The following is a 17,286-nucleotide window of genomic DNA, read 5'->3' on the forward strand; positions in this document are numbered from 1 at the left end:
CTCTTATGAGGCTGACTTTATAGCTGATCTGATCAGAAAGAAAGAATATTGTTTGGCTAGATCCTTCAATCTCAGTTTCCGCTATATAGATGACGTGTTATCTTTAAACAATCCTAATTTCAGGGATTTGATACATCGCATCTACCCAAAAGAACTTGAGATAAAAGATACTACAGACACTGTGAAGTCAGCCTCATATCTTGACCTACACTTAGAAATCGATGGTAAAGTAAAACTATTGACCAAACTTTACGACAAACGTGATGACTTTTCAACTTCCCTTTCATCTGTGGCAACATCCCGTCGGCTCCTGCGTATGGAGTGTTCATATCACAACTCATACGTTATGCCAGAGCTTTCCAAAACTACGCAGACTTTTTGTATCGCGCTAGAACTCTAACAAATAGGCTTCTGGAACAGAGTTATGTTGCTACAAGATTGAAGTCATCACTACAGAAGTTTTATGGTTGTCATCATGAACTCGTGGATCGTTATGGTGTATCCATCAGCACCATGAAAACTGATTTATTCAACGGGTCATAGTTTTCCTTTCCTCGTTTGTCTACCCCGGACTTGACTTTTTATGAGCAACTCGGCGGTTGTTTCTAGAAAAGCAGAGGACGCTTACCCTACCGGTGCACCTGGTCCATGATCCCAGTTTTTAGTGTTAGTCCGAGTTACTCATTTACTTTTGTTACTTTGCATGTATGATTTTAGTTACTTTATGTTCTTTGTCTGTTTTCCATGTCTGGTCTTTGTCCCTGGATTACATTCTTTTGATTACCGCTATAACCTTGGTTCCCTTGATTACTCTTTTAAAGGGTTGCACGGTCATATTTTCTATTGGATGGCTTTTGAAATAATATCAATGCGTATGGATAGACACTTGATTTGAGTAATAATTGCTCACGCATTCAAGAAATGGTTCCCTTTTCGAAGGTTTTAATTATAATCGGCTGTCCTGGTAATATCACGGATAATATTAACTTTAAAGATTTTCTGACATTTTTTTCACGTATAGGAAAACAAAACCTTTTTTTGTCTTTTTGTCTTAAAGCGAGTAAATGTAAAGCAATTATAATTAAAGATATAATTATTTATTTAGAATATGTACAAGTCTATACATTAACTATGGTGTAGGGATAATCGTTTATCTCATATTCATTTTTTTTGTCATACAAACATTTTCGAGAGATAAAAAACATACTTTATCCTTTCAAATAAGTTTCCTTGGTTAACAGATGATTATCAATGACTCGCGTCTAAATCATATTATTATTAAAGCATGGTCGGTCAATCAATGGTCCAACCAAAATGAAAAGCACTTTTAAGATAAAAACCCATTTCAAACTTTCCAGATTTTTAACCATTAGAGAAAAAATATTAAAGTTATAAATTCTAAGTTTCAATACATTACAACTTAATTCTTGGCATGGAAACAAATCATATAGTATGCGTTCCCCGTGGTTCAGTTAGTTGAAGACGCCGTGAAAACAGGTGGTGGTGCTGCTGTATATGCAGGTACTTGTGGAGGATAGGCACTATCATTAGCTAGGTATGCAGCTCCCGACACTGGTTATGCGTTATATGAGTTGGTATAAGTGTGCAGCAGGTCTGAAATTGAAAATAAATATATATAACGAATTTATTATTGAAACTCATTGAAGTTAATCGTCTTTATGAATGACCGGATGTGTATAATACCAAAGGAAACAGGAAAAATTAGAATACATGGCCTTTAAAATATCTTTAAATAATATCTGATGTTATCATTTCATATATGTAAGAAGCTTTGTTGATCCGTTGATAATTTCTTTTTTTGTTGTTTTGTCCATGACTAAATTCCTGTTAGCCCTTATGTTAAACCTTCTATTAAAATAGGATTAATAAAGAAATCATAAGATAAACAGCTTTAATCTCACTTTGTTGTTGTTGAACCATATTAGTTGTAGTTGCTGGAACGCTTGTGGAAATTGCGTTCACCCGGATACAAGGGTGGTTCTTGCAATGACATAATATGAATATTAAGACCACTAAAAATATAATTTCACAAATTGTACCTGCAACTGCGCCACCGATGGTAGACCTGTAAACAATCTATATTTCGCCATATGTATTGAATTTAAAAACCCCCAAAAAACATTATAATATAACATATTTAAAAAAACCTTTTTATTATCTGGTATTGATATAAGATACGTTTGCGCTTAATAACACAAAGTGAAGCAAGCTTATCTAATCTCCTAAAAAAGGCAATTAGAAAAAAAATGATATTACTAGTTGAACATACCCGAACTAAATGAGTAGTCGTAAGAATAGTAGTAGTAGTTGTAATACGTGTAGTAGGAACGGTACTATCTTACTGCGTAAGTGCTGTTAACTGCAGTAAAAACAAATAAATATATACATCATTTCATCATATGGTTGTAGTTCAATTAAATCATTTCTAATCGAAACGATTTGTCTAGGTTTGTGTTTCGGATAACATAAAAATAGTTAAAACTAAGCTAAATTAAGACGGTAAATATAACCATAACTAAATCTTCAGATTATTATTTTGTTTGGATATTAAAAATGAATATTTAATCGGACAAAACATCGTAATTATGATGCAATCAGTAATAATCAACATATTATTTCGTTTTTTTTACATTGATTCAACGTCGGGATATTGGAGTCAAACCTGTTATGGCTCATACCATAATTTATATGGTTCTGATAAATATGGCAAAAACATACTGAAGCATGAAAAATAGACGATTCAGAAAAAAAAAAACGTGAAAAAAGCGTTAACAATCAACGAAAACAATCTTCATTCACAATGTACCCAGAAGAATAAACTGAATAAAATACTATGACATATATAACTATAGGTTCCAAAGGGCCTGAAACAATCACCTGGCTTGATAAGCAACATTATTTAAAAAAAACAATGTGTTCTCTTAGATAATTAATCATAAAAAACCACTGTTTGACAGAATAAAATGCAATGACATATATAACTAGAGACTACAAGGAGCATGAATTACTCACCTCAGTTGTTTTATAGGAGAAGATTTTTAAAAATTAAAACATCAGATACAACAAGAAAATACGAAAGAGGACAATAACTGCTGTTTGACCCCTATGTTCTATTTTAGTTATTTTAAGCTACGGTAGCCATCCCTTTTTTGACGGATCAAAAATATAAACTTTTGTGCAAGGTACCCTAAGTTTTTTTTAAGTTTGTTTGGAAAAAAATGTTAACCGACCACGACGACAGACAACGACGGATACCAAGTGATGGCAAAAGTTCACTTAGCCCTTTTGCCCAGGTGAGCTAAAATGAGCAGTAATACAAGAGTACACACAAAACTAATATAAGATTCAAGAAAAAAACTGGGAATGACATAAGATGCTCCGCAAAGGTAAGCATTTCCTATTCTTCAAATTGCAACCGTAAGTGAGTGAATTGCAAAGGAGTAAAAGTAAAACCGCGTACGGGTCAATGTTGATAGTTAAAATGTTCGATAAGACATTGAATCAAAAGCGAAAATTGCTGAAGTGATGATATCAACATAGGCAGAATACACCACCGGCTGAGAAACCTATTAGACAGTATCCTTGACCTCCTAAATAGTTAGTATTAATAGAATAATTAATTTAGAAAGAGTGAATAACACATACATGATCACGAGCGCCGAAGAATACCTAGATTTAACGAGTTTCGGAACTTCTGTCGCGCAAGAGTTAAATTTTTGTGCGTTATTGGCAAAAGTGATCATACTTTGGCTATTCACGATAACCAATTGATTTTCCTACGTATTATATAGATTTCTTCTATTCTTCATTGCTATTTTCCACATGAATTTACCTTTTGGGAACGGCGGATTGACATTCATGTTGTTACTTTTTGTGACGGTTTGGCGGGAGTGAAATTACTGAATGTTTTTCACAGTGTAAATTATCGAAAGTGTTAAACCTGGAACCCGGTAAATTACTGCTATACATATACACGATAAACGAACGCTCCCGGCGTGGGTTTAAACGCACGATAAACGAACGCTTCTAGCGTGCGGTTAAACGTACGATAGACAAACGCTCACAACGTGCGTGTAAATCCACGATAGACGAAAAATGAAAAATAATAATAATAACAAGTAATGACGAAACAAAAAATAGAAAATGAAATTAATGAAAATATAAAGATTGATAATAGCAAAAATATAAAAATAAAGGTTAAATCAAGGAAATAATCAAAGTGAAAAAATAATCGAGCGCTTGTATCGTGCGTTTAAACGAATGCTCCCAGCGTGCGTTTCAACGAACGCTCCTGGCGGGCGTTTACACGAACGCTTCTATCGTGCGTTTAAACGAACGCAAAACGATGTGTAAACGCACGATAAACGATGCATGAACGCTAAAATGGGAAACCTAAACGTCTCAAGGAGTGAGAAGGCAAGGTGAGCTATTGCCATCACTCGGCGTCCATCGTTGTCTCCGTTAACAATTTTTTAAAACCTCTCTCCCCTGACATTACTTGACCAACTAAAACCAAACTTAGTATGAATGTTTCTTAGGGTATCTTGCATAGAACTGATGTGGAGATTTTTAATTTGTCGTAAAACATGGCCGCCATTACTAAAAAAGAAAATAGAGGTCAGAACTAGTTTTTCGCATATATCTCAAAGACCGTTAGGTTTAGCCAAATTCTGACATGGTTAAAGTGTTTAACATACTTATATCTATCAATTTTCGTATTCATTGGTAAAGCAATGTTGGAGTTATTGCCCTTTTTCTATGTTTTTTTTTTGGGTATTTTTAATGTTATTTCTTTCAAAATTCTTCTCCTCTGACACTACGTGACCAACTGAGACCAAACTTGGTATGAATTTTCCTTGGCGTATCTTGTATAGACGTGACGTGGTGATTTTTGATTTGTTTTTTTACCTATTAAGTGCACCATTCCTGCTAGTTACCTATGGAGTGTAAATTGTTGAAATGATCCTTATAATACAACCTACGGACGTTTGCAGGAATCAAACTTGTCGGACAGCACCTTGTTAGAGTTACTGCGCTTGAAAGGCAAAAACATAATGTATGTTAGCACAATTAAATGTTCCTATTAATACGATATACAAATTATTATTCTTATATTTATTTTCATTCATATATTTATTAATTTAGCTTGCAAGGGTCTTGGGCGAAATAATACATTCTTTTGCGCTTTTTAAATAAGTAAGTTGTCAGTTGTAAAGTTTGACTTCGATGTCATTGATCAGACTTCCTGGTTTAATATTACTCTAAATAAAGACCTAACACATATCCATTACAAAATCATTTCGTAGTTTGAATAATAGACTTTGTTTGTGCTCTGGTAAATGATACAAAGTAGACATCAACATAATAACAACCAAGATAAGCTGATCTAAGACTAAACACGATTGTCTCATCGTAATCTTATGTTCTGAATGGTTTGAAATGCTTACGTAAAGCGTGTCTAAAATCTATCTTTACAGATTGTCATTTAGGTATGGCTAGTTAAATTTGCTTCTACACTCCAAACATAGAAATTTCGATTTTTAATTGAAGAGACTACGCGGGCATGTACACAAGTTTGATTGGCAAATATAAATGGACTAATTTATTTCGTTGCTCATTTGCTTTTGTTACTTTGTATGTATGATTTTAGTTACTTTATGTTCTTTGTTGTGTATGTCTGTTTTCAATGTCTGGTCTTTGTCCCTGGATTACATTCTTTTGATTACCGCAATGACCTTGGTTTCTTTGATTACTCTTATCTAAAATTCGGTCGAAGAAAAAAAAGAGAGCTATGGTTATGGTTAAAAACCAAGATGTTTTTGAATGTATTACAAATAAAGTTATAACACAGGCCTGAAAAACAGTAATCAAGGGAACCAAGGTTAAAGCGGTAATCAAAAGAATGTAATCCAGGGACAAAGACCAGACATGGAAAACAACAAAGAACATAAAGTAACTAAAATCATACATACAATGTAACAAAAGTAAATGAGCAACTCGGACTAACACTAAAAACTGGGAGCATGGACCAGGTGCACCGGTAAGGTAAGCGTCCTCTGCTTTTCTAGAAACAACCGCCGAGTTGCTCATAAAAAGTCAAGTCCGGGGTAGACAAACGAGGGAAGGAAAACCATGACCCGTTGAATAAATCTGTTTTCATGGTGCTGATGGATACACCATAATGATCCACGAGTTCATGATAACGGCCATAAAACTTCTGTAGTGATGACTTCGATCTTGTAGCAACATAACTCTGTTCCAGAAGCCTATTTGTTAGAGTTCTAGCGCGATACAAAAAGTCTGCGTAGTTTCGGCAAGCAAAAAAAAAAAAAAAAATGAAAATAATACTGACAGTGAAAGAAAAAAAGATGTTCACAAGACTTGGAGAAATAGAAAAGTTCGAAAGTTAAACTTCGAAATTTTTTTCACATGTGAATTTGCAAAATTTATTACATAAGATGCATTTGATAGTTCACTGCTATCATTATCATAAATTATTATAATCCGGCTACCAATACTTTATTAAGAATTATGAACCTGCTACCAATATTATTAGGTATTATAATCTAAAATTTTTAATCTAAATCCATCCGCCGTGTACAAAATTTAAAATTTGAAATTATTGAGCAAATCTTTGTAAAATATGATAATCCATTGATTGTCGTGAATAATCAAAATATAAATACTCGCGTGCCGGGCAAGCTTGAAGCCTATTCAAGTTCTGGGCTCTCGTTAAAACATTGCGTAATTCAGCACTTGTGATCATATTCTGGTTATTCATTATTTCCAATTATTTATTTTATAGATAATACTCACCAAGGAACAGAAGTACCCTTGATAAAATCATTAAAACTACATCCATTGTAATTTATCTTAGTCGTGACTAATGCAGTGCCTTGATGATTCAGAGTATCTTTCTTAAAGCGTTTTAAATGTAACATGAAAAATAATGACATATAAGGTTTCAAATGAGATTTAACCTAAATATCATCTCTTTGACAACAAAGTAAATAATAAGCAGTATTAATATAGAAAAATGATATGTAACTTTTGTTGTATCTATATAATGAAGTGATATATCATTTATGTGCATATCTAATGTATGAATTAGTTGACATCCAAATTAAAACGGAATTTACAATTGGATCAGCTAATGTTGAGTTCAGTACAAAAGATATAAACTTTGTTACGAGCAAATGCAAGTAACTGATATAGCAGTGTAAATTTGTTTATACCAGTTACAGTAGGCTGAAACAAGTGTGGCTTACCCATTTCAAAAATTGTTAACATATTTTGGTATAAAAAAAGATGCACGACTTTACCCACCAAAAATATCTACCAGCTGTTTAAAATTTTGCTTTAAATTGTAGCGTTTAAAGTATATTTTTATTTTAATAGTACTAGTAAACAGTTTTGTCTGATATTCAGGTCAGGCGCACTACGGCATGATATCAATTAGTGGGTGAGTCTCAACAAGATTATCCACTAGTACGGTTGGAAATTAAATAGACGGAACACCAAATACGATGTATATTTTTTTGGATTTTATGATATATTTTTGTAATTTCAAAAGCTTTTGCAACATGAGACAAGAACAGTGTTACATCATATTTCTTATTAAAACTATAACTTTAAACATTTTAGTTAAAAGTCACCTGGTATTTGATATTGCCGAAACTTTACACAATATCATCATTGTTTTACAATAATGAGAGCTTGAAAAGTGCACATTGTTGTGAATACAAAAATACTGAGAGAAAAAAAAAGTGTAATCTAAAAAAACCCAATTTTTCAATGCATAACGTCTTTAAACAGCAAATGATATGTTCTTATGTTCATAGAAATGTTATTGTTCTTCCATGTTTTCATTTGACGACTCAATATATACAGACGGAAGTGGATACGGCATAGTTTGTAGGTCCTGGCCTTGAAAGACATCGTTTTGAGTTGGAAATGCACCAAGATGGATATGATCCTACCGGCACTGTATATGTGTTACATATCTGCATGGAAAGTTGTCACTGATCTGGAATTTTACATTTTAATATGACTGTTATTAGACCATTTACTTCAATAAAGAGTAATCAAAGGAACCAAGGTTATAGTGGTAATCAAAAGAATGTAATGCAGGAACAAAGACCAGACATAGAAAACAGACATACACAACAAAGAACATATAGTAACTAAAATCATACATACAAAGTAACAAAAGCAAATGAGCAACTCGGATATGTTCGGATATAAAGAAAACATATTTTGTAGAAACAGAAAGTATAGAAAATATGAGAGAACTGAAATAATTTGTTGAAGTGCTGTTATTGCAAAGCTTAGTAAATGCATTTAAATGTTTGTTTTAACATACCATTTTCTAGGACCAGTTTATTTTATTATGCCGGTCATATATTCAAAGCTTCTTTTAAAATAATTCTACTGTTTAAAATTAAATAGTACTGAAATTTGTTGAAATATTTGAATTCACCTGACCTTGGCGCTGCTGCATCACAATTGTCGTGACAGAGTCGACCGTAGAAGTAGCTATGACCGTTGAAATCGGACGTTTCGAACAAAGGTACATATATATAAATATGATAATTGTGATAACTATTACGGCCCCAACAATTATTCCGCCATAGGAAGATCTGGAACAACAATTTATATTATGTTGAAATGAAAGGAAATAATTCGTTATTAAATTTTACTTGTGTTTGTCCCTTTGAACAGGGACGAGGAACTATACCATCTGTTACCATTCTCGATGTCGGTAAAAAAAACTTGACTTTTTATGAGCAACTCGGCGGGTGTTTCTAGAAAAGCAGAGGACGCTTACTCTACCGGTGCACCTGGACCATGCTCCCAGTTTTTAGTGTAGTCCGAGTTGTTCATTTACTTTTGTTACTTTGTATGTATGATTTTAGTTACTATATGTTCTTTGTTGTGTATGTCTATTTTCCATGTCGGGTCTTTGTCTGTGGATTGCATTCCTTTGATTACCGCTATAACTTTGGTTCCCTTGATTACTCTTTTACCTGATTCATACTCATTTTCTTGTGAAATTTACGTCCTTGATTAGTTATTTTTTATTTGACTGTGTCTAACTGTTATCTGTATATCTTACCATAATAGAATCTTACTCGACGAACCAGTTTTTTTTTTAGATATGTTTTGATTTGCGGATTTTGTTCGCGTCTATCATTGAAATATTATAGATTGTCCACAGACAAAAAATTATTAATAAATATTTCACTCACCCTAAGCTATATGAAGAGTAATCGTAATAGTCATAATCGTAAGAGTTCGAATAGGAGCGATATGAGGAGTGGAATAAATTGGTTCGATAGGATCTATAGGATCGGTAAGATCTATAGAATCGGTATGAGCCACCGGGCCGAGAAGATCCTCTCCTCTTGAACAAGTCCTGTCAACTGGAACGATAAAACAGAAAAAAAAGTAATGCATGTTACTTTAGTATGATGTTTGCTTAACCAGTAAGGGTGATTTTGCTTCGAAAATCTCGAGTCGTACTTTTCTTTATGAGTTCATGATTAAACTGTTCATACATTACTTCTGGAATATAATCACAATTCAACAAAACAGTTCAACATTTTTCAAATTATTTATCTATATTTTAAATTTTATTTCTCTTCCATCATAAGAATGATCAGTTTCTGCTAGATTATTTATATATATATATATTTTGTAAACGTTTGTGAAATGTTCCAAAGAGGATCCGGGCAAGTTGTGAAAATATATTTTACATTTTTTCTCTTCCATAATACGGCAATTTTCGTATTTGTTTTGGTAAACGTTGATTAAACGTTTTGAAGAGGACCCTGGCGGGTTGTGAAAATCTAGCTAATTAACTCACTGTATTTCAGCATAAAATATGTACGCGTGATGAAATATCGTACCGAATTTTCCAACGTTACAATGTAAATATCTGTGCATTTCATTACACCGATATAACTTATCACTATTTTACAAACGCTTATTATAAACATCTTTTATTGTTATAATTTTGAATTAAGGCATGATCTGTTGAATAAAATCGGCGAAATAAGACGTTTAAGAATTACTGTGGCGGTTAATAAAATCTTGGCATCATCATTTTAACTGCAATCTAATGAACTCGAATATGCCTCTATCACATCAATTAATTCTCAATAAAACAAAAATTGTGTTGTGTTATGTATTTTCACAACGGGTGAACACTTTGCAAGAGTTTTTTTTCAGATAGCTCTGTGTTTGTTTTGGTTATTGCATTTTATGTGCACATTTACATTTTATCTTTTCTACCCAATCTTAATTTAGTTTTTTTTTAATGAAATTGTAGTATGAACACTTACTTTCGACATATTGATTCAGTTATTCATATTTAAACTAAAAACATGGATGTTCACTCTACAGAACTTACTTTGAAAAGAATATGTTTTAATTCTTAAACAAGAACTGGTTTTGAATTAGACAATATTGCGTATAAACCATACATTACTTAATATGAGTAAATGAATAATTTTTTTTAGGATTTAACTCGTGCGCAGATCAAGTTCCGCACACTTGTTAAATCTGGGCGTTCTTCGGGACTTGTAATAATATTTTGGTTATTCACTCTTTCCAATTAATTATCATATTATTATTATTATCATAGACCGTTTCGTGTAAACTGCAGGCAAGTCGATGAGTATGCTATAGTTAACATAAACAGCAGCGGAAAGAATTCTTTTGTTCTAACCACAGCCCCAACATGCAGAGGTATATGTCACACATGCATATTGAATACTCTACTGTTAACACGCAGAATGTTATTATAAAGGAAAGACGTCCTCATAATGGTAATCAATGCGAATGTAACTTTAACCTTAGAAGTACTGAGAGCATGACTTCAGTCTGACTGGAATATCAAGGGTAATATAAAGCAAAGATGTTTTTAGTTTCGTATCTTTAAAAACATTAAATGTATACAGCTTTGTTAAATATGAAGAAAAATAAATCGTTGTTGATGTACATCTTCACTTTAAAAAATATATTAATATATTAAACTTCGTTCTCTTACAGAGATTACACCTGCCTCATATTATGATTACTATCATTGTTGTAGTTGCTAATATAACTACTTTCATGATCAATCTTTTCAAGTCGTTGTTTTTCTTGCAAAATGTTTCCAAAGTTGTTCATTATTGACAATTTTATTTTTCGGAATAGATAATTCAAAGACATAGCAGCATAGCATAATCCAAGTGCAAATTAAGTTCAGTGCGCGAAAAAAAAAACACTAATTTCAAGCCAAATCGTTTGTAATAATGAATAAAGAAAATATTTAATTACAAAACAAACCGCGATTTGTAGTTTGTTCAATCTGTTTTGTACAATGTTTGTGAAAACAAGTGATTTGATATTTTTTCACACTTATTGTTTATTTTTAATATTTGTACTCTCATTTTACCAGAGGTATGATAATTGCTGATTTGTTTTCAACGATCCGAAAACCATTACAATGAAATAAAAATAAATAAACGATACATGTACTTGTAGACAGTTCCTTTGGTTTCACTACTTACCAAGAAATAGATGTAGAAGTACAGTGGGTAATAAACCAACATCTAGCTCCATTACGGTAATTTAAAACTAACAGAGCACTTCAATGCATCTCTTTTCAAGTGTAAAATTGAGCTGAGTGTAAAGATGTGAAACAGTATAAATTATTTTTCAATGGTAAATGCAATAAAATCATTTTCTATGACGTAAGAGAATTTTATTGTGGTTTAAACGCTTTATTTCGTACATATGCTAGTTTTGCGGAAGAAGATTTCACTTGTACCTCAGAAAATCTTTCGTACATTGTAACTTGAAGTGGCTGCGAGGAAAACTATATTGAACAAACGGAAACATCACTCCGGAAAAGATTTACAGTCTATCGACAACAAATCAAAACTTCATTATATCGCAAAATACAATTGAGCGGATATTTAGAGAATTGTGGAAATAAGATCTATACAATATTTCCGTTTTTATGAATTCCATAATGAAACTGTATTAATAAAAGAAAAGTTTGTATTCAAAAGTATAAACCGAAACTTAACCGACATTTTAACACTTGAAAATATAATTAGTGAAAATATATAAAAGTATGAAAATGATAGAAAGATGAATAATGATATCAACCCGTGTGGATAAATCAATAAGTCATTTTTTTTTGCTATATTAATATATGATTAATATGACTAAATAAAAGTAAACAATCACTCTTACTGGAAAAAAGTCAAAATATAGTAGTACGGCGTATTGATGTATAGCAAGTAGTGCTGTACCAGCCTTAGACCAAGACCTAAAAATGGATTATTTTTTCTCGTTTATTCCATCTGGAAAAGTTGTTTGTAACTTCTTCATCCAAAAGCATTCCCGAGACACACTTTTACATTTGACCAGTTTTTATTATGTTCTATGATCGTAACAACAATGTTGTGGAGATCCTCCTGGGAGTGTCCGGCAGATCTAAGATGGCGACTCAGAGGGAGGTGTGGTTTGCATTTGTAGTCACTGCGATGATCATTCATACGCCTGTTGAAAGGTTGTTCTGTTTCGCCCACGTACTGCATACCTCATCGGCACTGGAGAAGGTATATGGTATTTTCGGTTTTGTAAGTCACGTCGCAAAACATGGCAAATTCCTTTCCAGTGCAGTAGCTTTTAAACGTTTTGGTGTGCAGTATCTGGGTACAGGTCTTACATCTTTTATCTCCACATGGTCGACACAGTCCCGTTGTATTTTGTTTGGGCTGAGATTAAATCTCTGCTCTTACAAGGGCATCTCTTAGGCTCCTAGGTCTACAGAATGCCAGGCCCGGGGCCCAGGAAAGAGCTTGGAGAGCTTAGGATGTATTTGAATATCTTCCCAATTTGAATGCAGTAGCTGCGAGAGTTTCCCAAAGGCTGTATGGTATGTAAGTACAAAAGGAACCCTTTTTCTTTTTCTTAGGTTTGTACTCGGGGAGATCTTTACGGCTGATGTTGTTAGGACGTTCAAATCCCCGATCTATATCTGTTGATTTATAGCCACGCGATAACAAATGACCATGGAGTTCATCTAGACGTTTGTTGGTGGTATCGTCAGATGAGCTAATGCACCGAATTCGAAGTGCCTGGCTGTATGGTATGCTTTTAGTACAATGTTTTGGATGACAACTATTGGGAGATAAATATTGGTGACTATCAGTTGGTTTGCCGTTTTTTTTGTTTGTTTGTTTTTTTGTTGTTGTTTAATTTTTACAGTTAATTTTTATTTTTATATTTAATTTCGATAGAAAGACCCCCTTTGTTATTTTCATTCAGGCTCCTTATCATTTGCTTATGTGTGCCTTTGATAAAGGTACAATTATCCACAGCGTATGTGATTCAGCTTCTGATTCTGTTTTAATTTTTGATCTTGAACTTTATCAGTTTTATGCTGAAGAAGGATATCAGTTATCCGAAATATTCTATGTAAATTGTACCACCATTTGGTGACGTATTTAGACGTTTATGTATATATATATATATATATATATATATATATATATATATATATATATATATATATATATATATATATATATATATATAGAAAGGTCTGAAAATTCCCACCGATATTAGAACTATCAAATTTGCGATATATATAATCGCAAGCCCCTTCGCAAATTTGACAGTTCTAACATCGTTGGGCATTTTTCAGACCCTTCTATATGTTTACGTTATCTTCCCTGTATCAATTTGATCCGATGGAGCAGTGTAGAGAATAGAGTCGTCACATTCTGAGACGTTGTATATATATATATACCAGAGGGGCTTAAAAAATTATCACAGCTGAATTGTAAGGGAGGGTTTATGTCAGAAAAACGCATCCATGACCAAGCCAATTCCAAATTTAATACGAAAAATAAAAATACACTGCCGGAGTATCTGGTACCGCAATCGTCCTGACATTTCAAACGAAATGGAAGGTTAAATATAGTTTTTACAGCGCGCAAAATCTCCATCTTCATCATTGCGGCGTGAATATATCGGTGTTGATTAAATAGCATTTACATCCTATAGTGTCAAAATCGTTAAATTATTTGTCAAATAAGAACAAAGAATGATTTACAAAAGGCAATCGCGACTTATTGTTCTAGAAGAGTATTTTTCAATCAAGAACTGACATCTGAAATTAGATAAGAGACCTTTTGAGACACATTTCCTCATTTCTCTGAATCAGGAGTCACGCAGATATTTATGGTGTTCAAGGAAATCAGAATAGTTGGTACTTGTTCTAGCATAGAAGAATCAATTGTGATTATGTTGAAAATAAAGGCATTTTGATGCACAGGCAAGATAAATTTATAATTTAAAACTGAAGTCGTCCATTTTATAAGAAATCTGTGGTCTCCTTTAACTCGACCTCTGGTGGATATATGTAGGAGTAATCAAGGGAACCAAGGTTATAGCGGCAATCCATGGGTAACCATTTACTGAAAGAAGGGTTGTAATTGGAAAATACATCATAAATATAGCTGTGTGTGAAATTAAAGTATAAAGCATCTTTTATAATTTTATTCTTAACAAAATTCTGACGACACTCAGTCTCGTATAAATGCAAAAACAAGATTCTCATTAAGGTATGGCTGGTTCAAGTTATTTTTACACTCCAAACATAAAAATTTCGATGTTCAATAGAAGAGACTAAACAAATATGTACATCAACATAATTTTAAAAGGTACAAAAAATTGGCAAATATAAATGAACTAAACTATCTATAGTTCGGTTGGAGGCAAAAAAAAAGAAAGTTATAGTTAAAACACATGATATTTTTGAATGTGTTACAAATAAAAGTTATTAGACAGGCCTGAAAAACACAGTAAAAATAAAACTGACAATGAAATGAAAAAGGATCGTCACAAGACTTTATAGGAAAAAGTTCGAAAGTTAAACTCAAAATTTATTTCACATGTGAAGTAGCAAGATTTATTACATAATGTACATTTGATAGTTCACTGCTACCATTGTCATGAAGTATTGTAATCCTGCTACCTTACATTATTAAGTATTATAATCTAAAATTTTTGCCAGGACAATGGAAATGATATTGTTAATAGACCGCTTGACAGTAAGTAATAAGATAACGGTTATGGTACTACAAAAAATAGTTTGAATTTTATTTTCGCCACTTCCGAAATTCTACAAGAAAAACAAATTTGCGGTCTATTGGGAGAAAATAGATGTTTATTATATGAAAGTAACGTTTCATTTCAACAGTGTTTTCCTCGTCAAAATCTCTCATCACAGTTTTTTAATGACGTTTACTTTATCTGATGTCAGTGGTGATTTTGGAATTTCGATCAGCCGTGTACAAAATTTAAAATTTGACATTTAATATATTAGTGAGCAAATCTTTGAAAAATATGATAATCAATTGATTGTCGTGCATAGCCAAAATATATATACTCGCGTGCCGAGCAAGCTTGACTGTTCAAGTTCTGCGATCTCGGTGAAACATTGCATTTATCGGCATTTGCGATCATATTCTAGTAATTCAGTTTTCTAATGAATTTTTCTATATTAATACTCACCAAAGAACAAAAGTACCCTTGATAAAATACCAAAAACTACATCCATTGTAATCAAGCGTAGTCTTGACTAATGCAGTAGCTGGATGGTAAACTATTCACGCGAGAGAAATTATTTAAATTTAACAATAAAAAAGTGTCAAATAAGGTTTAATATAAGGTGTGTTCTTAATATCATCTCTTTGCCAACAGAGGAAATAATAGACAGTATTTGTACAGAAATATGATAAGTAATTTTTTCTGCGTCTATTTAATGCAGTAATATCTCATATCTTTTTATTAGTTTATGCATAAGTTGAAATTCAAATATATTTGAAAATATATATATATATATATATTCAAGTATATTAAAACAAGTTTAGCTTACCCATTTTTTGTATAAAAAGATGTATGACTTAATCCAGAATCTGTTCCAACTTTCACCCATTAAATTGTAGCGTTTTATGTCTTTTTTTTTTGCTGGAAAATACAAGAATCTCTTTAAGTATTACAAATTCGAGATTCGAACAGTTATGTCTGATATTAAGCTCATGTCAGGCGCACTACGGCATAACATCAAGTACTAGGTGAGTCTTAACAAGTTTATCCATCATTATAGCTGGCAATTGAACAGACGAAACTCCAAATATGCAGTATATTTTCTTTTCTTTATGACACTTATTTTTTTTTTAATTTCAAAAGCTTTTGTAACATGGGGCAAAAACAGTTTTATATTCCTGATTAAAACTATACCTTAAACCATTTTATGTAGAAATGGCCTGGTTTTTGATATTGCTGAATCTTAACAAAACCTCAGCATTGATATACAATAACGAGAAGTAATAAAGTGCATAATGCTGTGAAATCAAAAATACTCAGAAAAAAGTGAAATCTCAAAAAAGCTTATCAATGCATAATGTCTTTAAACAACAAATGATATTTTTTTCCAAAAAAAATATTTTGTTGTCCTTCCATGTTTTCATTTGTTTGACGACTCAATATATCCAGGCGGAAGTGGGTATGGTACATTTTGTTGTACTGCATATGCAGGTCCTGGTCTTGAAAAGACATCGTTCTGAGTTGGTAATGCACCATTATAAGATGGATGTGATCTTACCGGTACTGAATATGTGTCATGTGTGCATGGAAAGTGGTCGATGATCTGAAATTTTACATTTTAATAAGACTGTATTAAATAATATGTTTCCTACAAGAAAACTTGTTTTGTAGAAACAGAAAGTATAGAAAATATGAGAGAACTGAAATTATTTTTTAAGTGTTGATATAGCAAGGTTGAGAAAATGCATTTAAATGTTTTTAACATACCATTTGCTAGGTCCAATTTATTTTATTATGCCTGTTCATATGCAACGCTTTTTTTAATCATTCTACTGTTTAAAATAAATGGGTACGGAAATGTGATTAAACATTTGAATTCATCTGACCTTGGCGATGCTACATCACAGTTGTCGTTACAGGGCCGATGGTAGAAGTAGCTGTGACCGTTGAACTCGGACGTTTAGTACAAAGATACATAGTTACAAATATGATAATTGTGACAACCATTACGACCCTAACAATTATTCCGACGTAGGAAGATTTGAAAAAAAAGTTTATATTATATTAAAACGAGAAGAAATAATTCGCTACTAAAATTTACTTGTAAGTCACGTATTTCTGTTTTTCCCTTCGAATGGAGATTAAAAACTA

The 17,286-nt window shown here is 32.5% G+C and overlaps 2 long non-coding RNA genes across 2 annotated transcripts; both read right to left on the reverse strand.

Annotated features, from left to right (window-relative positions):
* Positions 1 to 1,081: 1,081 nt before the first annotated feature.
* On the reverse strand, positions 1,082 to 6,954 carry LOC148627708 (uncharacterized). Its single transcript, XR_015921364.1, has 4 exons — positions 6,838 to 6,954; positions 4,959 to 5,056; positions 2,291 to 2,380; positions 1,082 to 1,614 (listed from the first exon to the last, which is right to left on the reverse strand). It is a non-coding gene; the product is annotated as an uncharacterized LOC148627708 (long non-coding RNA).
* A 6,944-nt stretch (positions 6,955 to 13,898) lies between these two features.
* Positions 13,899 to 15,706, reverse strand: LOC148627709 (uncharacterized). The gene is made up of 2 exons (XR_015919321.1): positions 15,601 to 15,706; positions 13,899 to 14,501 (listed from the first exon to the last, which is right to left on the reverse strand). It is a non-coding gene; the product is annotated as an uncharacterized LOC148627709 (long non-coding RNA).
* Positions 15,707 to 17,286: the final 1,580 nt, after the last annotated feature.

This window comes from Perna viridis, chromosome 1 (genome assembly GCF_037379345.1).
Source record: "Perna viridis isolate PV_CMFRI_1.1 ecotype Kerala chromosome 1, ASM3737934v1, whole genome shotgun sequence".
Lineage (NCBI taxonomy): Eukaryota > Metazoa > Mollusca > Bivalvia > Mytilida > Mytilidae > Perna > Perna viridis.